Genomic DNA, 25,563 nt, shown 5'->3' with positions numbered 1-25,563 from the left:
CAAGACGGGAGTACAATCATCTTGAGCTTTCACAACTTTTTGGGACACTTGGAAGACTTTTTGATTGGAGGTTAGAGAGTTAGAACATGCACAAAGACAAGCATAGGCCTAGTTAAATTAATTGTGGGTCACGTGCCTTGACAAAGACACTTACAATCACTTACCACCACCGTTGTCGAAACGTTGAATGCATTTAATGCTTGAATTAAAACTAACAGTACACGACTAATCAGAGGCATGATTCAAGATGGGATTAGACCCTTTAGGTATTTAAGCTCATCATAGCCTAGTTGACCAACAATGCGAGGACCAGTGGGTAATACATAATGTTTCCAAGCTATAAATATCGTCGTTTAGCTTAGCATTAAAGGTATAATAAGAAGGATTGTGTCTAAGTGAAAAGGAAAATATTCCTATCTCCATAATTAATTTCCTTTGGCTAGTCTCCTCTTCCTCCTTCGTTTAAGTTCCTTCTACGTGTCCCTGACATGTGTGTGTTGATATCTCCTTTATCGTTATTCCATTTGTGTAATAGTAAAGAACCCCTACAAACAAGTACAATAAAGACATATAGATGTGCAAATACAATAAAGACCTATAGATATGCCCATAAGAAAAGGTTAATTAGTTTGTATGATTAAACTATACTGATTTAAAAAAAGCTTAAGGATAAGATAAATTGTCATAGTTGGAAATGAAAAAAATGTGGTTCATGTGGCCCCATCCATTTGGGATAAATGTAAGGATGATGATTACCAAATTCCTCTCATACTTGGTACTATATAAGTTGAGTGTAAACATTGTTGGTAAATTCTATTTGTACTAAAATAAGCTAACTATAAATATTACCTAATTAAATTAAATCACTTCTCTAGTTGCATTGGAAATTTACTTTTTATTTTTAAATAAAAATAAATGCTATTAATGTAACAAATTCGTTAAAGTAATTTTTTTTCATTTTCAAAAATAATTAGTAATATAAAATTTGTTGTTCAAGAAGAAACTCGTATGGAAAATAAATTTTCCACCTGCTAATTACTTTATAGTTTTTAGAGTAACAGGAACTTTTTCTCAAATTTTTTTTTTTTCTCTTAATTATTTATGACATGTTAAGTTATTTATGAATACGAAATCAGTATAGATGTTTATCAAAGCCTAACATTCATAGTATAAAAGTTATATTTATATTTATACATATTTACTCACTTGTTGTTCTTTCGTAGTAAATTAGTAATATACAATGGTGCCAATTTTACATAATTTGAAGTTTTAAAAATGAAGTCCTTAAATTCAAAAATAAAACAAAAACCAAAACAAAAACAAATAGACCCAAAAACAACTGGTTCGGGTATTGAGCCAGTTAAAGTGGGACGTACTACCTGTCGCGTAACCTATAAATATGCTGATACTGTCCTCCTTGAAAAACCTAATTTCGACCGGTAATTGAATCTCTGCAATTTAGGGTTTCTGTTTAGCATCCCGGAAAATCATGGTTAGTTCTCAACATTTCTGTGTTCATACATCCATTGTTGAACTAGAGCTCTCTCTACCTATATATATATATATATATATATATATTATATACACATATGTAATTATATTTGTATGCATGGCTCTTTTTTTTTTTTTGATTTGTCGTTCTCAGGCGGATGTCGAAACGGAAGTAACAGACAGCCAAAGAAGAGGACCTTCAAGAAGTCCAGTTTCAGAGGGGTTGATTTGGATGCTCTGCTTGATATGTCTACCGATTAGCTCGTCAAGCTCTTCCAAGCCAGAGCTCGCAGATGGTGGGATGATCAACACTTTCTCTCTCTATGCTTTCTCTCCCTCACTGATTTCTTGATTTATCGAAGGAAATGAGAAGTAATTTTTGATCTGAATCTATAATTCTCGTTTTCTTTCTGTACATGTACACATATATGTATATCAGTAAAAAATGTGCAAGATAGTAATTCATTATGACTTAGATTGGTTATGGTGATTTAATGGTAGACAGTATGTGAGTGTTTTATTTTTACCCTCTTGGTTTCCATCTCTGTTCTCACACTCTCGATTTAACTCTGGGATATTTTTTAAAATTTTGTTTCCCTGTAGTGTAAAAATTCATTAGAAATCAATTCATAATACATCCTGAGCAACTACTTCTATTAACCACGGTGGGAAACTGCTTACATATGGCAAGGATGATGATGGAAAGTGGAAACTGTTTACAAATGATGGATCACTCTTACTCTGAGAATAAAAAATAAAAAAGAAGTTCATACCCATTGCAGAAGGCCATTGTGCAAAAAGTTCTTACTTTGCAAAGCTGTGAGGCTCGGTGGGCGGGAGCAGGCCCGTGAGAGGCAAGGCTCTGGTGCGAGTTACATGTGCTCACAAGTCCCACATTGCCTGGGTGTGGAAATGTGAAGTGCTATATGTAAGTTCATCACCCTTCTACGACACAACGCATTAATGCTGTGATTTCCGTGAACCCATTAGAACTCCGAAGTTATTAGTACCATGATGGGTGACCTCCTGAGAAGTCTCTGGTTCGGGGGAGCCAAAAGCGGACAATATTGTGTTTGGTGGGGTGAGAGCCGTTACAAATGGTAGACCTAGCCGGAAGTGTGTCGAAGGAGAAGTCGGGCCCCCAAGGGGGGTGGAACTGTGAGGGTCGGTGGGACGGAGCAGGCTTGTGAGAGGTAAGGCTTTGTTGCGAGCTACGTGTGCTCACAAGTCCTACACTGCTTGTGAAAAGGTGAAGTGCTATATGAATGTTCATCACCCTTTTATGACACAACACGTTTTAAAGCCGTGATAGTCGTGAACCCATCAGAACTCTGAAGTTAAGCGTGCTTAACTTGGAGTAGTACTAGGATGGGTGACAACGGGCGAGCTTAAAGTTGCTCAGTAGAGAGTGGCTAAATAATATTTCCCATGGCCACGTAAGTCCTACTCATAAGACATGTAAGGGAAACCAAGAAGGGGGAAAATCATGCTTTAGGGAATAGAGAACAAGTAGATACACAAGATACCATGGGTTTCAAAGAGTTGCATAATACTAAGACATGCTCGTACAACAACATAGTTTAAGCAAGATAACATAGGACAAATGGAGGAGGAGACACCTCAATCCCAATCTTGAAGTAGCTCTTGTGATGCTATGGATGTGTTTTGCTCTTGCTAGTTACCATAGCTTTTGATGGAATCACGATGCTATACTTGAAGTGGTGTATGTTTTGACGCAAGACTTGTAACATTTTGATGTGTATAGTCATTTTGGAAACAACTTCTATAATATGTGGTGTAAATTGTAAATCATGTAACTAAGGTCATGCTGGCCAACCAAGCTTAGCTCTTGTAGATATTTATTTTGGTTCTATGGTCCAAAGCTGGTATATTGTTTATATGATGACTTAGTAAAGGCCTTTGGGATATTTTAGGTGACCATCCAATTGGGTGCCTAAGGTCTGGGTCTATTCCCTTCCTGTTCACGGACCGGGTCCTACGGCTTCGGGTCGTGACAGTTGCACTGTCTTGGCACCCATCCTAAAGAAAATTCCTGCTGCTGTTGGATCAAGTCCAGAATATCTTCAATATCAACTGCTTTGAGGTGAAGGATGGATCCTCTTCCAGTTGCATAGAAGGAATCTAATTCAAATATTACCCAAGTAAAATGCCAATGTTGAAACTGTTGAATAGCTGAACGATTCAGCTCTTTGGATTTTTCCTTCGGAATCCCTATTCTGAAAAACCATGAAGCATCTACATGACAACCACCGCTCTATGGAGCCAGAGGCACCATTACAAACCACCAGTAGTCAGTAGATGAGTAGTGTTGCTCACTTCCATTGTAGTAGCAAGCACATAACATTGCAAAGTAGCTCTGGCCACAATCGCTGCTGTATTCCACTCCTCATTCTGGAAATACCTATTGTTGCGGGATTTCCATAGTTGCCAACAAATAGAATATGCCAACCCAAATCTGTCCTTATCTCGATCTTCAATGCGTAATCTAATCTTATTAGTCCACCGTTGCAACCAGTTTACACAATGTTCCTTTTCAAATCGAATTCGTAGTGGACTAAGACACCAAACCAGTGGGCTACAGCCTACCGGGCAGCAGCATAGAAGATGTTCCACTGTTTCAATTTCTAAAAACGCAGCTTTTACAAATGTCGTCCTCCACTATATTAAGTTGCCGAAGCTTAGCCAAAGCAGGAAGCCTCTCCACACAACACTTCCATAAAAAGTGTTTAACCTTATCTTTAATCTTGTCCTTCCATAACACCTTCCAATATCAATCAAAACTTTGAGTTGCGCTCCATTCACCTTGCACTTTGCTGATTATTTGTCTCAATAAGCAAATGTTTTGCCAAATGATATGCCGATCCAACCGTGAACCTACTATTGGCGGTGAAGCCCCAAATATTTTAATTTTTATTATATTTGTTCTCTCCAAATATCTAATCTATACACATATATGGATGTGTTCTTATATTTCTTCTTCTTTTTTTTTTCCCTTTTTTTTTTTTTTTTTTTTTTTTTTTTTCATTAAAATAAATGAAAAAATAGTTCATGATAAGATTTTAATTTAGTTCACGAATTTGGTTATGTTGATCTAATTGTAGGTTCCTACGAGGTTTGAAGCGAAAGCCAATGGCTTTGATCAAGAAATTGCACAAATCTGTAAATTTCTCTCTCTCAATTTGTCTCTTTATCAATTTACTATCTGAAGTATTTATGTTTTTACATACGTATGTGTTGCAAGTTGGTGAATTCATTCATGTTGTTGAGGGTATTACATTCTGGAGGACAATTGAAATTTATTTATTTGTTTTACTTTTGTGATTCGTCTCTGATTTAATTCAGGGAGTGATTTTTTAGTTGCCTCTCTTTTGTTTTTTCACACTTTTCCTCTCATAATTTTCTATGTTGGGTTCCTTTATCATTTGATAAAGAGAATCAGCGTTTCATCCGAATGATTGTTCAATGAGAAAGGTCCTATTGGTTTTCACAATTTCATGTGTACAAGTCAATTCATATGATTACTACTTTGTTCAAGTTGCCTCTATATAGGTAAATGCCACCCTGAAAAAAATTTGGTAAGGAATATATATTAGAGAGAATTTTGCATTCTAATGGTTTTCTTATCAATTTAGAGATGTATATGAGTGTATTTTTAGAAGTATGGTAGGTCTCTTCTGGCGTTAAAGTTGAGATAAACACGTACTATTTAATGGGCTAGTGGGATTATTGTTTCGGTCAAGAGCCTCTTGTTTTGTTTGTTGTAGCATGAATTGACCACAGGTCGATGATTGTCATCATCTAGCACTTTTTGGCTAAGCAAGAGACCTTAAGAGAAAGCAAGCAAATTAGGAAGGAGTGGCATTCACTTTTATGATGGAAGGTCCGAAGGATTTCAATGATCGTAGTTGAATGACATTGCTAAATGGACTGGGTTGTGACTCCTATGAGGTTGAATATTGTGTTTCTTTTGAATAGATTTATTCATCGGATGTACTGGTCAAATGATTTCTCTAGTTAGCTCGATAGATTTGTAGTTTATGAAATTTCCAATTACAAACCACCATGGCTCTTTATCAAACCTATCCTTCGTTATTGCTTTTATATGTGGAGGTGGAATTTTTTCTACAAGATATGTATATATATAGTTTTTGTGGACTAGTAGAGCGATGCTATTATGTATTAAGTAAATTTTGTGGATGAAGAGATTGAAACCACAACAAAGTTGCTTTTGATGAGGTAAATTGGATTTGATTGCTTACGTTACTTAACCCAAGAATGGCTCAACGAAGAAATTTTGGCAAAGGGGCCACTCTAAATTTGGCCAAAGGGGTCTATTCAAGTCATAAGGTGCAACAACCCACTCCACCACATGGTATGATATCGCCCGCTTTAGGTCGAGCCCGTACGGTTTTGCTCTTGGGTTTTACCCCAAAAGGTCTCATACCATTTGGAGATTGAACCAAATCATACAAACACGTCACCTTCACCTTACTCAGGCAATGTGGGTTAACTCATCCGTAGCTTGCTAGTGCCTCACACCTGCTGATGCACACCCACCTAGAAGGTCGCCACAATCACCCCCCTTAGGGGCCAATGTTCTCTTTGGATATTGTCCATTTTGGGCCTGATCCTGTACGGTTTTGTTCTTAGGTTTTACCCTAAATGGCCTCATATCATTTGGAGTGTAACAATCCTACATACATAGCATTTTCCCTTTGCGATGTAGGATCGTGCACCTGTTTCTTGCTAGCATGGTAGCCTGCCAATGCCTCGCACCCGCTCACAAGGTCGCCACAATCAACCCCCCTAAGAGGCCCACCGTCCCCATCGGCGCACTTTCGGCTTGGTCAGGCTTTGATACCATTTGTAACAAGCCATTCCACCACATGATATGATATTGTCTGCTTTGGGCTGAGCTTGCACGGTTTTGCTCTTGGATTTTACCCCAAAAGGTCTCATACCATTTGGAGATCGAATGAGTATATATAAACACTTCACCTTTACCTTACCCAGGCGATGTGGGATCGTGGTCTCGTAGCCTGTTACCATGGTAGCTGGCTAGTGCCTCGCACCTGCCCACAAGGTCGCCACATAAAGTGGGATTTTGGGGTATGTAATTATGTCAATTATAATTGGTAATGGCTCGTCTTGACCCCACAAAAATTTTAGACTCGTCAAGACTCAACCAAAGCACCTCTTCCTACTACAGAATACTCATTCATTCAGATACACATAAAACTCAACATATGTTGGAAGCTAGAAAGGCGTGCCTTTAAATCTAAATTGATTACAAATTTCTTTTTTTCTTTTTACATTTTAGTTATCGCTTAAAACTCATGAGCTTGTGTTAATTACTTGAATATTATTTTATATATAAGTAAGCATTCATAAAAGAGCGTCTAAATGGGGGACACTGCCCAGAACAATTGCATAACAAAAATCTATAGCCTCACGTTATCCACACACACACAAAAAAAGAATCTCCATAGATTTACAATTTGACCCCTGAACCTAAAAGAATAGAGAACTAAGAACATAAAATCTAAAGAACCCTAAGAAGACTCCACCGCATCAAAGGATCTTCTATTCCTTTCCCTTCACAGGGCTTACCATGAAGAGCGGCCCGTCCTCCACGCATTTTTAACTTGGGCCCACACTGAACACCTTCTGTAAGTATCAATTAATCTCAGCATAGAGATTGGCATGACCTAGCAGATAACGAAAACTACACCTAACATGTCCCTCCCCTGGGTCAGTGTAAGAAGAGATGATCTACCATCTCCTCATCCCTCTTACACATACAATTTCATCCCTCTTACACATACAATTTCATCCCTCTTACATACAAAACACCAATTGACAATAATCTGATGCCTCCTTCTCAGATTGTCAAGAACCTGTTTGCCAACCGCTTTTGCTTTGACCCGCTGTAGAAGTAGTGTTTCTGCTTTAGAGTGTGTTCAACACTATTTCGAAGCTTGTTTGGTAACGTAAATTTGTTGCAAGATTTTTGGAAGCAAAAACATTAAAGCATGTTTGGTAAAAACTGTTGCAAGTTTGAAAATTTGAATGGGTAGTTAAAAATGTTATTATTATTATTATTTTTAACAATGCTTTGTTATAGTGCGGAAGCAACCAAAAGCATAATTTATATGCTTTCGATTTTGGCCTCTTTTTTGGAAGCGCTTCAGTCTATTCAAATGACAACAAATGTTACCAAACATGCTTTGTGCTTTTGCTTCACTACAGTATATTAGCAAAAGCAAAAAATACGAAGCAAAAGCAATTGCCAAACTGGCCCCAATCGTTTGGATTCTCCCCAAAATACCTGTTCAACCAAAAAATGCCCCCTTCAGGAGGGGGGGGGGGGGGGGGGGGGGGGGATTTAGAGTGCCACATTCCTTTCCATGGAAAAGACATCCCCTGAACCTCCATGGTAATAAAAAGATTGCACCTCAAATCTCCCATGGCTCGACCCCATCCAAACCCCTCATCCGTCCCTTTCCCAGAGACGGCTGACAGTAAATCAAAGCCGAGAACTCAACCATATCATCCACCTCCCAATAATGGAAGTCTCTCAAACTACACGTCCCAAGTTAGTCTCCCGCTATCAAGGAAATAGCTATGAGCCACTAGTACATTCCTATCAATCGCAATCCCTGCCAATCACCACTTAAAACATCCCCCTAGAAGCTAATGAGCTGCCCATCCCTCACCTTAAAGTGAATATGCATGGAGAATTCATCCCACCTCTTCGGGATGCTCTTCGACAAGCCTACCCTTTATATAGCACCACCTACTCTAAACTCTCCGTATCTACAACAAATTAGTCTCCTCCATAGCCTGTGTCTCTCCACCCCGAATCTCCACAACCATTTGCCCAACAAAGCCTTGTTGACCAAGTCTAACCTCCTCACTCCTAGCCCACCAACTTGAATACGCCTGCAAATCTGCTTCCATCCCACCAGATGATTACTTGAATTTACCTCCCATTCCTCCCCAAAGAAAATTCCTTTGCAGCCTCCCAATCCTCCGCACCACCGCAGACAAAATCGAAAACAATGACACGAAGTAAGTAGGGAGACTTAAAAGGGTGCTCTTCAGTAGAGTTAGGCGCCCCCCTTTCGATAAGTGCTATATCTTAGAGTGCCACATTCCTTTCCATGGAAAAGACATCCCCTGAACCTCCATGGTAATAAAAAGAATGCACCTCAAATCTTTCATGGCTCGACCCCATCCAAACCCCTCATCCGTCCCCTTCCCAGAGACGGCTGACAGTAAATCAAAGCCAAGAACTCAACCACATCATCCACCTCCCAATAATGGAAGTCTCTCAAACTACACGTCCCAAGTTAGTCTCCCGCTATCAAGGAAATAGCTATGAGCCACCAGTACATTCCTATCAATCGCAATCCCTGCCAATCACCACTTCAAAGATCCCCCTAGAAGCTAATGAGCTGCCATCCCTCACCTTAAAGTGAATATGCATGGAGAATTCATCCCACCTCTTTGGGATGCTCTTCCACAAGCCTACCTTTTATAGAGCACCACCTACCTCTAAACTCTCCGTATCTACAACAAATGAGTCTCCTCCATAGCCTGTGTCTCTCCACCCCGAATCTCCACAACCACTTGCCCAACAAAGCCTTGTTGAGCAAGTCTAACCTCCTCACTCCTAGCCCACCAACTTGAATACGCCTGCAAATCTGCTTCCATCCCACCAGATGATTACTTGAATTTACCTCCCATTCCTCCCCAAAGAAAATTCCTCTGCAGCCTCCAAATCCTCCGCACCACCGCAAACGAAATCGAAAACAATGACACGAAGTAAGTAGGGAGACTTAAAAGGGTGCCCCCCTTTCGATAAATGCTCTATCTTCTAGCTAGCCAACCAACCGCCTCTCAAAACGCTAATCCATTGGATCCCACAACGAAACTCTCCATGACTGAACTCCCAACAGCTTGCCCAAGTAGACTAGCAAAAATGACCCAACATCGTAGTCCAGAATTCTAGCCAGATGAGCAATCTTCTCCATATCCCCCACCAACACAATCTCACTCTCCCTAAGGTCAATTGTTAACTTTGGGACCACCTGGAAGTACACCAAGACCCCTCTGAAAAACCTGAGTTTAGAATGCTTGCCAGTTGAGCAATCTCCTCTACGTCCCCCACCAACACAAGCTCACTCTTCCCAAGGTTAATTTTTAACCTTGAGACCACTTGGAGGCACATCAAGCCCCTTCTCAAAAACCTCAGTCAACTCTCGTCTACATTGCCGGGGACAGTAGTGTCAAACACAAATAGCAAATGAGTAATCTCCATCTGGCTAGAGTGTTCCCTACCAACCCTGAAACCCTTGAAATAATCCAACCCCCTTGCCTTCCTCATCAATCTACTAAAGGCCTCCATTACTATGATAAAAAGAAAAGGAGGTAAAAGGTCCCTACCTTAAACCTCTCGAATTGCCAAAAAAGCTCGTATGAACTCCATTCACCAGGATTGAGAATTTCACTGTGGAGATACAAAATTGGATCCATACCCTCCACCTCTCCCCAAATCCCATTCTCTTTAGAACATATATCAGGAAGTCCCAACTCACGTGGTCATAAACTTTCTCCACATCAAGCTTACAAACCACCCCCAGCTCTTCACTACTGACCTTGGCAGTTGGCATCCATTCACTTACTGGCTACGAAATAGAATCCAGAATCTGACAAACCCCACAAATGCTTTAAGATGATCTCGTCAAACACTGTCTTCAATCTCGCCGCTAGGACTTTGGCTATAAGCTTGTACATACCACCCACCAAGCTAATAGGCCTAAATTCCCTGACATCGATGGCTTCACCCTTCTTTGGAATAAGCGTTGTCACGCCTCGATTCCTGAGAGCGTGAGATAACTACAAACTCTGAAAGTGAAAATCACATCTCAAACCATTCTCAAGAGAATCATGTTTATCTTCTTCATCTTATGAGTCATTTCCTTATATTTTTTTGATAAATAATAATCGATTAAAAAGCGTTCGAAAGGGGAACACATCCCTTAAACAAAAGTGGAACCGGGATCAAAGGACCCAAAGAATCCAAAAAATTAACTAAGTCATTGGAAGAGGAACAAGAACTCCTTTTCACGTAACTAAAGATAGAGCGAATAATATGAAGTTTCAGCGTCGCCATGAACGACTCCTTCCCTTCGAATATTTTGCTATTCCTCTCCTTCCAGAAGCACCACCAAACGCAATGCGGAACTGTCCTCCAACAGTCGCAAACACTACTTCTCACACGACATACCCTCCATACGTTAATCAGACGCTTAGAAGATCGGGCATTACCCAAAAATACTGAATAAGCCAAATAAAAGGTTCCAACAGTCATACGCCACTTGGCAATGCAGGAGGATATGATCCACTGACTCACCATCTTGTTTGCAAAGGCAGCACCAATTAACAATACTGTTGCCTCTCTTCTTCAGATTGTCAATCGTCAAGATCTTACCTTATACGGTAGTCCAAACAAAGAATGCTACTCTGGGTGGAGCCTTAGAGTGCCATATCGTCTTCCATGGAAAATCAAGGCCGACGAAGTTGGAGAGGCATAGAAACATGGATCGTACTTCGAATCGACCACAGGAAGAGGGGATCCACCTAATATCATCACTACCTTTGCCAACTACCTCCTGCTGATACAACAAATCCAGAAAAACACATACCTCGTCTATCTCCCAATCCTGAAAAGAACGCCGAAAGCGCACGTCCCACGTAATCCCACTACTATCAAGCCGATAACAGTCAACTACGCAGGCATGTCTGTCAGCGGCGATGCTGTACAAACTGGGAAAGGGGCAAGATAACGGCTGATCACCACACCATAAATCCTTCCAAAATCAAATATATCTACCGTCACAAACTTTGAATCTAATATGGGAAGAGAAAACATCCCAGTCCTTCCGAATGAATTTCCACACATCAACTCCTCCTGCAATAGAGACTAGACGAGTAGACCAGCCATCACTCTCTTCCCCAAAACGATATGAAACAAGCCTTCTCTAAGGGCATTGCCTTTCCCTGCCGAATCTCTATAACCATTTGCCTAAGAGAGCTTGATTAAAGGGAACCAACCTCCGGATATCCAGACCACCCGACTTGATGGGCTTGCAAATTTGCTCCCACCTGACAAGATGATACTTAAACTCTTCGCCCCTTCCCCAAGAGGATATCCCTTTGGATCTTTTCAATCCTTTAAGCAACAGAGCATGGAATTTGGAACACAGATAAACAATAAGTAGGCAGGCTCGAGAGAGTACTCTTTATGAGAGTAACTTTCCCCTTCTTCAACAGATATTGCTTCTTCCACCCTGCTAACCTCTTAACATACCTATCAATCACAGGATCCCAGTTCTCCACCCTCCTAGAGGAGACCCCCAAAGGCAAACCGAAATAAGGAATAGGGAAAGAACTCACCCTACACCCAAGGAAATATCCTGAACATCCTCAACCCGGACAAGCACGCTCTTAGCCACATTGACCTTCAGCCTAGAAACCACCTGAAAACAGACCAGAATGCACCTCAAATATCTAAGTTGAGACACATCAGCATCACAAAAGACCAAGGTATCATCCGCGAACAGAAGATGAGAGATCTCCATCTGATGAGCTAGATCTCTGCCCACCCTAAAGCCCTTGATAAGACCGAGATCATCTGCCCTCCTCATGAGTTTGCTCAAGCCCTCCATGACAACGAGAAAAAGAAAAGACGACAAGGGATCTCCTAGTCTCACCGAGAACACCCGAAGAAACCAGCAGAAGACCCATTCACGAGAATAGAGAACTTTACGGACGAGTCAATTCCTTATATTACCAAGTCCAAATATAATAAAATCAAACTTGATTTGATTCTACAATGTCAATAAAAATACCCAGAACCTTTTGACTTTCAGAGTCTTAACACCTTCATATTATTAGATGGTAACACATAAGAGACCATAAAACTTGTCTCGTGGTTGCACAATTCAGTTATCTAACTAGTCCAAATACAAGTTAAGTTCCCAAAACATTTCATGTCCACACCTCGTATCTTCTTCGTAGCTGGCTCACCGTGTTTAGCACATGAAAATATTTTGTAGGAACCCAAAAAGCCCAGTAAGTTTCCAAGATTTGATAAAATACTGATTTTTTCTTTAATAGTGTAGAAAAATGAACTTATTTTAGCAAATGCAGAAAAAATGAACTGAATTATTGGAATTAAAAAACAAACCATAATCAAGTAAATAATAGCAAAAAAAAAAGTAAATAATAGCATTTCAACTAGCATATTATCTAAACTTCATTTTCTAGTTCAATCTGTCACAAGTTATAAAATGGATTCATAAAGAGAGTAATCGAACAATTTATCTAGTATAAGAAATTTGAGAAAATAACCAACACCATAGCCAGTCAATCAATGCCTACCCTGTGCATCTTTAGGGACCTTTACCCAGGTTTTGCCGCCCCCTTCCTTCGGCTTCAGGGACTCACACCCGGGGATAGTGAACACCCCCTCGCTAAAACCTAGGCTGTTTGGGGTCTTTTAACCCAAAGGAAACTCTTATGCTACCTATTTAATGCCAGACACACACACATTTGAGTGACTAAGTCCATATCCAATGTAAGGATATGGTATTCAAAATTCACTACCAAACTGTTTCTCTCAGCAACTCATGTTTGAAAATTCACTATAAATCAAATATCTCATATTTCTTGATAAATAAAATTCCGAAGAAAGAAATTCAACGTGTCTATTTTAATTTCTCAATTTTTTTTTTCGGAAGGTGATTTCTCAAAATTTCATCCTCAAAAGCCAGCGGTAAATATGAAATAAAATTAATTAAGGGTACTGCTACCTAAAACTTATAAAATTTTTCAGCAGAAACATGTTTTCTTTTTAAAAAATTCACCAAAAATAGAATTCTAACTCAATTTGCATGAAATCAGAATCAATTGAAAGCTTAAAGACTAAATTTTGACATTATCAATTTACTTTAATAAATTCTTTTATTGATTCAGTCAAATTTTGAAGAATACAGTAAGAAAAATTCTGATTTTTAAAGAGTTTTCACAGCAAAATACTTTCAACTTCAATAATCCACCATAAATTCGCAACTTAACTATTTTGAGCAAAATTAAAACCTGTCAACTCCTGAAAAGGAGTACTTTAATATCTCAAATTTTCAATTACAATTAACCAGTCAAAGTATAGGAATTTCAGCCTAAAACCATACTCCGTACTGTTTTGTTCAGTTTTTTCAGAACAAGAATTTAATTAAAAAATCCAACAAACCTTCAACTAATTTCATGCTCGACAAAATAGCTTGACAATATAATCCACATTTGTGAAGAAACATTCATGCAAAATTCTATTTTTAATAATTGAAAACAATATTTTTAAAATTGAAGAAGTTAGGAAACCTCCCTCTTTGAGCTTTACCCCAATTTATCTCCCACTTTCTCATTCTTTTTCTCTCCTCTTCTCTCTCTCTCTCTCTTCTTTCTTTCTTTCTTTCTTTCTTTCTTTCTTTCTTTCTACTCTGATGTGACTCTTTCTTTCTTCTTTTTGCTTATTCCTCCTTTTATTATATTAGACACAAGTTAAGAAGGTTTTATATATATATAGAGAGAGAGAATGAGAGGGCATCCCATGTACATAATACTTATTGTGGCAGCGCCTATATAATGAGTTGTAAACCCAGATGTAGATTCAAATGCACAGCAACACGTGCATTCTCTCTCTCTCTCTCTGCTTATGTATTATATATATATACACTAATCTCAAAGGCTTCTAGGAGAAGCTATGCGCATGGCATTTTGTTTGCAAACCACTCTAGCATTGCAACATGTGTCATGCATCTGTTTTATTTGTTTGACACATTTTTTTTTTTTTATTCACTTTTTACACTGTCACTATAAAACTTACAAACCTCTTCTTCTTTTATCTATTCTGTTTTCCAACCCACCTATTTTCTGGTCAATGACAGAATAGGGTGTGTGGTGGGCATTGGTTGGGACTGGTAGTCTTGAATAGCAATTTAAGTGTACAAAGAGCACGTTAAATTATGAGTTAAAATTATTAAATGTTAGAGAGATTTAATAAATCAATATTATTAATAATTAATAGAGATTATCGGATTAATCAGAGGGGTAGCCCGGGATTAACCGTATGATGGACATGCCTATAGGAGTGCTACCTTTTGTTGTGGCCATTGGGTTAAGCGTGCCCTTATTACGTGGACGTGATCCAAGACTGTCTGAGTGAGTAGATGTGCAAGCCCAACCACTTGTATGTTTTCGGTAGTTCGGGACTATACGATGCACACCACCTTATTGGTTGAGTCAGCCACTTGTTTGAGGGGAGCCTAGGGCTGATGTGAGATAGTGGCTTTGAGAGCGAGTCACCTGTTTTAGGGGAGCCTCGAGCTCATGTGAGATGAGAGAAAATTAATAAGAAGTTAATTGAGTGGTTAACTATTTTATGAGTTGTAATTAAGAAAATGGTGCACCTTGTGATTTAGTATAATATTCAATGAGGTATTAATTATTATATGAAATCGACAATGGAAATTAATCATATGGCATGAGCTAAGTTATACATAATTAATGTACATTATTTGAGTTGCCGACATATATAGGAATACAAGCTAAGATTGACTTGGTGAAGGAGGATTGTGTTTAGCATTTCTTGCTGAGGTTGTGAGATCACCCCTTTATTATATTTCGGGTACTCATTGATTAGACACGTGATGGAGCACGTGATGGAAATGGAGACTAGCTCATTTATTGCTTATTTATGTCATTAAATAGAAATAAATCTCCATCCAACAAATTCCATTTGTTCAGCACAAGTCCATCACATCAAGACCAACTAAATAAGATCCACCAATTAATGTCATTCGTATTACAATAGTTCTCAATAAATAAATATTGAACTAACAAATAAATAAGAAATAAACGAGCTAGTCTCCATCTTCATCACGTGCCTCCATCACGTGTCTAATGAACGAGTACCTGAAATATGATAAAGGGGTGAACCCATAAGCTCAGCAAGAAATTGCTAACACAATCATTATTCAGCAACTTAAACTTACCAATTTTTTTTTTTTGATAAGTAACTCAACCTTACCATGTGCTCCCATAAATATATATATATATACATACACAACTCATTTAAAGTGTAATATTCATATATAACTAATCTCAGGTCATCTCCTCAATTCCCATTTATTATCACTGTCGGTATTACATAATAATTAATATCTAATTAATTATTATAGATTTCAACCGAATCGAGCCCAACTATAATTCTTTCTCAACCTCAATTCATAGAGTTTTAAATTATCTCTCAATTTAACACACAATAATTAGTATCCAACTTACTATAATATTCGGCCTCATATGATAATTAATACCTCATTAATTATTATATTAGAGTGCAAATTTTCCCACACCACAATTTTCTCAAATACACACCGTAAACTTGTTAACCATCTCGATCAACTTTTGTTAAATTTTCACTTATCTCACATGAGCCTTGGGCTCCCCTTAAACAGGGGATCACTCTCAGAGCCACTATCTCACATGAGCCCCAGACTCCCCTCAAACAGGTGGTTTGCTCAGCCAATAAGGTGGTGTGCATCGCATAGTCCCAGAGAACACACGTGGCTGAGTTTGTACGTCTACTTACGCAGAGACCACGTCTATGTAATAAGGGCACACTCAGCCATTTTGGGTGCAACAAAAGGGTAGTGCTCGTCTATAGGCAGGTCCTTGACCACGCCTAACCAAAATCATCATTGGGTTAGTCCTGGACTACCATCCGATAATCTCTACTAATTACCAAAGATTCAATAATCTTAATCACTAGTACCGGTTCGAAGTTTCTTTATTGGAACTTACAATTCCTTAGTTCGGACTCATAAGACCATGGCGTACATATACCCAGTTATTGCTATATATACAGGAATGTGTACTTGAGAGACAACTTTCAGATCAAACAACCCAATTAATATACCAATACTTTATGTGATTCGTTGGTTTAAACAATTTATATACAATATAGGCATATATGCAGTCAGTGTGTTATCAATTTTTTAAAATAGATTGCAGTCTGGATTAATTCCATAACATGACCATCTATGTTTAACACATACACAACATCAAGAATCTAAGGTTCACTTTATTAAATGCTTACGTTAGGCCGTTAAACAATTACCTCTAAAATCAACAAATCAACATTCAGATTATAGTGTATTCCTATATATGCCTGTCAAGTTACAAAAACTCTAAATAATCAACATTCTGAAATCAACGAATCAACCTTTAGACATCGTCCTTGGCGAAGGTTGGTCTCATGCCGGTTTGGGGAAGAGATTGGTGGCTGGTCTACTAGTCCGGTTACCCTTGCGGGAGGAGTTGGTATGTGGAAATCCATCAGAAGGGATGGGACGTCTTCTCTTCTCATATTAGATTCAAAGTCCGTGATGGCAGATGTGTACGTTTTTGGGAAGATCTTTGGTGTGGTGATGAACCATTATCTCATTCATTTCCTAGACTATATAGTATTGCAGTTGATAGGCATGCCTACGTAACTGACTGTTTATCGACTTGATAGTAGTGGGATTGTGGAATGTGCACTTTCGATGTTCCTTTCAGGATTGGGAGTTGAATGAGGTTTGTGTCTTCCTGGATCAGTTGTATCGGCAGGAAGGAGTAGGCAGAGGAAGTGACGATCTGATTTGGACTCCTTCTTCCCATGGTCGCTTTGAAGTGCGATCTTTATTCCTATGTTTATCTAATTTTGATAGCCTTGACTTTCCGTGGAAAACCATTTGGCGCTCTGTTGCTCCAACTCAGGTTGCATTTTTTGTATGGACCACTATTTGGGGTAAGATTCTGACGATAGATAATTTGAGGAAAAGGGGAAACTGTCTTGTCAATTGGTGCTGCCTATGCAAGCAAGATGGTGAGTCAATTGATCATATCCTCGTGCATTGTCCCGTGGCGCACGACTGCTGGAATCTTATTCTTGGGTTGTTCGGCATGCGTTGGGTAATGCCACGTTCTACTAAGGAGTTGATTCATGCTTGGAGAGGATGTCGTGTGCGGAGAGATGTACGTGATTACTGGAGAGTCGTTCCACATTGCGTTTGGTGTTGCATATGGAAGGAGAGAAATAACAGAATGTTCGAAGGGAAGGAGTCGTCTATGGCGACGCTGAAACTTTTTATTATTCGCTCTCTTTTTAATTATGTCAAGAGGAGTTCTTGCTCCTCTTCCGATGATTTAATTACTTTCTTGGATTCTTTGGGGCCTTAGCCTTGATTCCAATCTTGTAATTGGGACGTGTTCTCCTGTTGAACGCCTTTTTATTTAATTTTTACTTTTAAAAAAAAAAAAAGGTTTCATATTTTATCCTTTATATAACCTTTAATAGATCAACTCATTTTGATCAGTTCTAATTATTGACTATATGTAGATTAGCTTTCCAGAATCAGTATACCACATGTACACAGAATAACTACTGTTTGACGCCTTTTCAATCTTAGTAATCTAGAATTGCATATCTACAGAATATACATGTGTGCCCTCATGCTGTGTGTGTGTTTATATATAAATGTATCTATATATATATATCAACATGTCTAAATAATTACATATATAAATATATGTCCTTTTTTTTTTTGAGGTATTACGCTGCAACATCAAATTTCTTGATTGAGAATTATATTAGAACAATGGAATCATTTCTCCTGCTAATCTAGACATTAGGAGACTAAGGGATCAACGGATAGATGCATATCAATGTGAAAATTGGACAGAACAGCCTACTAGACAAAGAATTCAGCAGCACAAAGGTTCGAAAGTGTAAAACGGCGTGGTTGAATAACTACAAAGCACTTGGATGGCAATGGTGAACCATACCAAAGAGTTTACCAAAACCCACACGAGGAGTTGTGATACAAGTCTGCCAAATGTTCAATAGTTTTTGATAATTGCATTTTGAACGCAAAACAACTCTTCAATGAGGAAGACGTTTGAAATTATGTTGATTTTGTGGATGCCACATCAGCTTGGGATGAACGAACTGTATGGGTAGAATGGTTGATGAAGAAGGTGATGGACTGGTGGAAAATTCAACTTTCTCGCTTCAAGAATTTGACTAGAAGGAGAAGGAACATGAAGAAGAAATTTCTTTAGTCAATAATGGTGTTGATTGGCATTAGGATAAAATAAATTCAAGTGAGTAAAAGCTTCAAACTATTTACAAACTAATATTTCAAAGTTTTTATAAACTAATATAACATCCATCTTGCAACATTGAAGCTTTGGCTGTACATCCACTTGATTAATCCAGAGGTTTTCAAATGGAGTGTTATGGAGGATTTCAAATCTCCTTTGGACTCCTTGGAGATTGGCTTGTATCTGATATCTTTTGGGCTAGTTAACCATATAAGTTGACTCTGACGACTGACTCTAAAGGAAGTTAGTGACAGGAAGGCCTTATCTCTCTGCTCGATGGATTTTTTTATTTATAATGTTAAATTTTAAAATTTTCATTCCTTGCTTCCCTCCATGAGTACATTGATGAGATGGTTGAAATAGTACCAATTGGAGACAAAATTAGAGAAAAGTGATCAAGATGGTTTGACCATGTGTAGCGATCTACACGGATTAGAAAAATTGACCTTGTCCTTGTTGAACTTAATGCTATCAGAAGGGGAAGACTAAAACAGGGAGCGTAATGCTAGGGAAGGGGAAGCCCGAAACTAGCTGAGTTTAGATAACTAGGAAAGATTAGCCTGTGGTTTAGCTGAGGCTATGGTCTTAGTAGAGCGGAATGATGAAACGTGATTTATGTGGCCGGCCTCAAGTGGTTGGAAACAATGCTTTGTTGAATTGAGTTGAGTTGAGTTTATCCCTTGCTTCCCTCTGTAATTGGAGTTTTAACCACATGTATTGAAAGGTATTTATGAATATACATATACAGATTCATATGTATGCAACCATGGTATTCTATTCTTGGTGAACTCTGATGCTAGAGTGCATTTGATTGTCGTCAGAGAGCTTAAGCAGGAAGATATCAGTTATTAGATTACTCATAGAAGGGAAGAAACATTTTTAATTAGAGAGATCAAGGCCTTTCAATAACTGCTTTCATTCAAATCAATCATTTATTCAATTTTTCTTTCTAATTAATTTTTAGGGTAAATTACTCTAATTGTAGAAATTTTAGAGAGACATTCTCTGTAAAGATTTCTCCTAGATATATTAACATATTGTACAAGTATATATAAGAAAGAGGGAAAGCTATACAAGGTAAAGAATAAAAAATATCCCTACAATCTGCTCCTAATTTAAAGCAATCAATCTGTCCTACAATCTTGGTCGAATTTACAACAATCAGCAATCAATCTAATCCCTGAGGTTTGCTCAAGCCACTCTCAGATGAAACTTTCTGCAAAATCACTCTGATACCCCTTGTCAGAATTAGGACTGTTAGGACTTTTAAAATTCCTTATTGAAGTACAAAAATGCCCTTAGTTTTAGTAAACATAATGCTTTCTTCGTTGCTGATGTAAGCAAAAAAATGTATACATATATTATATATTTATTTATATACATATGGAAACATCGTATACACACGTCACCAACGTACATGTCCACACTTGTTGCCAACAGCACCACAACCGCCACCTCACTGCCAGCGCTAGCTCCGCCCCCTCTCTCTCTCTCTACCATTGTAGCAACCCCCCTGCCAAACATTTTCGACCAAAAATCCCCTCCCTCCACCACCTTCTACAACCTCACCCTTGATTCCTCCTGTAACCTCTGGTTCTGCCACCACCTGTGAAACCACAAAAACCACCACACTCCATGGTGGCTGATTGCCCTAAAACTTCTGCCACCGATTGGCTGCAGGAATCCCCACCTTTGTTGCCTTCTCAGCTATCGTCGTCTTTCCCGAACGCTGTATCACCTCTCAAATCTCAATACGACAATGACTTCGATGCCTTGAAATTCATTCCACAATCGAGAAGAGAGAGAAAATCGAACATAGAACAGAGAGATTGTGGCAGTTCTGGTGTTGGATTTAGGCTTAAAACGGCTTTGCTATATATATAGAGTATTCTTGTATTTCTAGAGTGAGAAACAGTATGTGCTTTCAGGCAGAGAGTTGACGGTGGTATCGTGGTGGGTTTTTTTTTTTTCATGGAAAAGATTAAAGACAATTTCATTGCAAGAATCAAAACATTAGTACAAATCTCTCTCAGCTATGAATTTAGAAAGACAAATAAAATGCATATAAAATGAAATAAAGTGAATGAGAGGACAAAATCGTAATATTGTTGGACCATTAATTTTGGTTAAAAACGTAAAATGATTTTTTTTTTTTTCCTAAATGATTAAAATGATAATTTCATTATGCAAATTGGTTAAATTTGTCATTTGGCTCACACAAGGGTAATTTTGGTATTCCATACTTGTTTTTCTGACTTGCCTAACGGTTGCCTAACATAAGGGTCTGAAATTTATTTTGTCAAAACCTCAGTGGAGGTTGATACAAATTTTTTTTCTTCAAAAGTTTAACCTGAGTGACTTGAGCAAACCTCAGGGGAGGCTCAGAGTAATTTACCATAATTTTTAATTGCTTGTGTAGCCTAGTTTCTATTCTGCAAAAACTTTTCCCTAGAAAAAAATTTGGACCTTGTATGTCTTTAAAAAATTACAATTCTGGAAAATTTATGCACCTTGTTCCAATTCAATTTATAGGTTTAATATCTGATCTTTTTTTTTTTTGGATAGGTAATGTCTGATCAATCTTTATTATACACATTAACCTTTTTTTTCTTTGGGACAAAGTGCAAAATCTACTTAGAACTATCAATTTTTTGCAGATACCTCTTGACGTCACAAAAAACCCATTTTGCAACTCAGATAACCACAAGTTACCATTAAAAGCAATGAAAAATTACTAAAATACTCATTATTAAAAAACATATTTTTTGTTAAATTGTCTTTTAGAAGTTATCTATCCAATAAAAATCTCACCATGCATCCATAATATTGTAAAATGAAAAAGAAAATATCTATGCATTACTGTCTGTTTCAAAAAATCGACAACACTAAAAGGATCTTCTTGTCGCTGCACCACTCTCCCAACAATTATCACCAACAGCAGCCATTTTTTTTTTAATTGGGAAGAAACTTTTGTGCTTAAAGAATAGTAATGCTTACCATGCAAAAACTAATTATGGAAACCCACTCCAATAAAGACCCTCAGAAGATTCCAACTCCTCGATCAGATCATCTCTTCCCTTTTTAACAGCGAAAGCCCTCTTGACCCTCTCCATAAACATCCATCCTTCAGATCTCTAATCATATACTACCCATCTCACACTCTCTCTGTAAATAGCTTCAATTGTCTCATGCAATGATTGGTGTATTGTGCACTTGAAACCCCCACTACAACATACATGCTTTCCGGTGGCCATTGGCTTTAATAGGAAGTTGCCCATCTCTGCATTTCTAGTAGCCAGAAATTGGTTAAGTTGCCAGCTACTTGGTGATATGTCTCGCGGTAACAAAAATTTATTAGTCGTACCAATTGGACTTGCTTAGGGGACAATGGGAAATAAGAAGGGAAGAGAGAAGGGCCAACAAAGTTAGTGAGCCGTGTAAAAGGATCGAGAGACCTCTATTCAATGGACCACGGGGGCATATGAAGGCTGGATAGAAAGAAAGATGCAGGAATGCATTGGTTTGCACCCACACTGATATTTCACTTGAAGAACGTAACTAAAAGGAAAACTGGCAATTGACAAAAAGGCAAAAGTGCTTGGGCCACATGCAAAAACTAATTATTACCAACAGCAGACATAGCAATGTCGAACATGAAAAAACTAATAATCGGTACCCACTCCAACAAAGACCCTCAGAAGATTCCAACACCACGATCAGATCATCTTATCCCCTTTTAACAGTGTAAGCCTCTTGACCCTCTCTACATCCAACCTTCAGATCTCTAATCATCTACTACTTGTCTCTCTACGAGTTTCTCTCTCTATCTATAGCTTCAATTGTTTCATGCAATGGTTGGTGTACTGTGCACTTGAAACCCCCACTACAATATACAGGCTTTCCGGTGGCCATTGGCTTTAATAGGAAGTGGTTCATCTCTGCATTTCTAGTAGCCAGAAATTGGTTAAGTTGCTAGCACATCGAGAGAAATCTAGAAAGACAGCAACAAAGCAAAATCTAAAAGAATGAAACAACTAAATGTAAGAGCTTGTGTCCATTCTCTTGTCCTCTAGTCTATTCCCCAGTTCAATATTTATATGTAAATGTATATAAAAAATGAGAATTATGAGAAAGCTGAAGCATACTACATGCTTGATACAAAATTCAGATGGCTGTCTTTCTCCTTCATTGATTTTGAAGTAGTAGTAGCCACATTTTCAATTCTTTTTTTAGAAATGACTACTTGATTGTGGGGGAAGGAGGTGGAAAGCTAGTCGGTGGTGAGGGCCTTCAGGATGCTCTGGATGGAGAGTTAAGGATAGATAAGGAGGTCAGGGATGGTGAAGTGGTTGTTAGCTGTGTTACAAGGACTCCAGTACAGGTATGTGTTTGAGATAAAAGGATATAGGAACACTGCTGAACATTCATATTTTTTAATATTTTCTTTTATTTTTAAGGCTCTGTTTGTTTTCAATGTAAAATATTTTCCATCTTAAAACATTTTTCATGTAAAATGTTTTACATGTAAAAGATTTTTCGAAAAACACTTTCTGGTGTTTGGCTTAAACGTGAAAGTAACTTCAGAAAACCAAAATATAATTTCTTTCGAAATTGATAGTTCAGAATCAAACCATATAAAGAACAAAATCCCGAAAGAAAAAAGTTCTTTTTTATTCTCAGTTTATATAACAAAAAACAATCCATGTGTATGCATAAATATTTTTCCTAGTTATGTATACATACATATATATATGTATATATATATATATATGCACACACATATAACATACAAAGATTAATCTTTGGATAAACTTTCCAGAATAAATCAGTTTCTTCTAATTATCATGGTCATCCTTGCCTTTATCCCATAGAGAGGGGGTCGGCCACATGAATTCTCTTTTTTCCATTCTTTCTTGTTATACACTATGTCCTCTCTTAAATTTAGATTTTATAAGTCGTTTTTAATTACTTCATCCCACGAGTTTTGGCCAGTCTCTTTGTCACTGACCTTCTAAGCAAACAACTCTACCTCTTTTTATAGGTGCATTATCAGGCCTACATCGAATATGACCATACCACATAAGTTTACTTTCCCTAATTTTATCATTTATAGGCGCTATACGTAATGTTCCCCTCACACGTTTGTTATTTATTTTATCTCTTCTAGTGATTCCTATCATCCAATGTAGCATTCTTATTTCTACATGGATGCATTGTATTTGTGTTTTTCTCAACGCCCAACACTCCGCTCCATACAATATTGCTGGCCTAGTATCCATTCTATAGATTTTCCTTTAGTTTATTTGGTATTCGCTTGCCACAAAGGATACCACTAGCTTGTTTGTCCACCCAGCCCCAATCTGACTTACTGCATGACCATCTCTCTCTCTCCATCTCTTTGTAGTATTGATCCTAGGTAACGAAAATAGTTCTTTTGAGTAATTATTTGGTCTTGAAGTGTAATATTTATTTGTCATCGTTGTCTACTTTATCAATTTTTCATGCCATATATTTCGTTTTAGTTTTATTCATTCTTAGGCCCTTTGACTTTAATGCTTTTCTCCATGTTTCTAATTTTGTTGATGAGGCTCTCTTAAAAATATTTATTAGTAATTTTGTCATCCGCAAATAACATACACGATGGAATGTTTTCTTGAATATCTTTCATTATTTCATCTAATATTATCGCAAATAGGTATGGACTCAACACCGATCCTTGGCGTTTCTTTATAGGTACTTGTTTTCTTTGTAGAACCCTCCAAATTATGTCCCTTTGCACTCTATCATATGCCTTCTCTAAATCTATGAAAACCATGTGCAAGTCTTTTTGTTTGCTCCTATACTCTTCTTTTAGTTGTCTTGTCAAGTATATGGCTTCCATAGTGGATCTACCTGGCATGAATCTGAATTGGTTATCGAATATTGATGTTTCTTTCCTTAGTCTTTGCTCTATTATTCTTTCTCATAATATCATTGTGCGACTCATTAATTTAATTCCTCTATAATTTTCACAATTTTGTGTGTCACCTTTATTCTTATAAATTGGTACTATTGTGATTTTTCTCCACTCACTTGGCATCCTTTCTTCTCTTAAAATTGTTAAACAACTTTGTTATCCATTCAATGCCTACCTTCCTAAAATTCTCTAAGCCTCTACATGTATGTTATCCAGTCCTATGACCTTATTATTTCCCATTTTCTTAAATGTGTCCTCTACTTCCTTATTATGAAATTCATTTACCTTGCCTAAGGTTCATTACTTACGACTTCTTCTCTAGTATATTCCCCATTTAGTAATAGTTACAGGTTCGCCCAACTTCACGTTAACTAAGAAGTTAAGAGCTCTCAAATTCAATCTTAAGCGGTGGAATAAGGATGTTTTTGGGAATCTTGAATGGAGGAAGAATAGAGTCCTTGCTAAATTTTCCGAGATTGATTGTCTTGAGGAGGCGGGCGGGGATGTGGAGTTTCTACGTTCTAGGATAGCTTCCTGTCAGGCAATTCTTGCTGAGATTGCTAGTATGGAGGAGATTTCGTGGCGACAATCCCGGGATATTTGGTTAAAAGAGGGAGATCGTAACACAATTTTTTTTCACAGACTAGCTAATGCTCACAGAAGGAGTAATCACATAGGACGAATTCGGGTGGAAGGTGTGGAGTTGTGGAGGGAGGAAGAGGTGCGTAATTGGATCGTTTCTTTTTATTAGAAGCTTTACACCGAGCCATGAGCTTGGAGACCCAAACTTAACTGTTTCCATTTTGAGGCTATTTCTGAGTTAGATA

General features: G+C 37.9%; 1 pseudogene; it reads left to right on the top strand.

Moving 5' to 3' along the window:
* The first annotated feature begins 1,335 nt into the window (after positions 1-1,335).
* Positions 1,336-25,563, top strand: part of LOC132299929 (small ribosomal subunit protein uS19-like) — a 30,033-nt pseudogene continuing 5,805 nt past the window's right edge.

Source organism: Cornus florida, unplaced genomic scaffold, assembly GCF_030987335.1.
Source record: "Cornus florida cultivar Cherokee Brave unplaced genomic scaffold, ASM3098733v1 CherokeeBrave_3.0.0_Hap2_Chr03, whole genome shotgun sequence".
NCBI lineage: Eukaryota > Viridiplantae > Streptophyta > Magnoliopsida > Cornales > Cornaceae > Cornus > Cornus florida.
The sequence above is the reverse complement of the archived record's forward strand: the minus strand, read 5'-3'. Positions and strand labels throughout refer to the sequence as shown.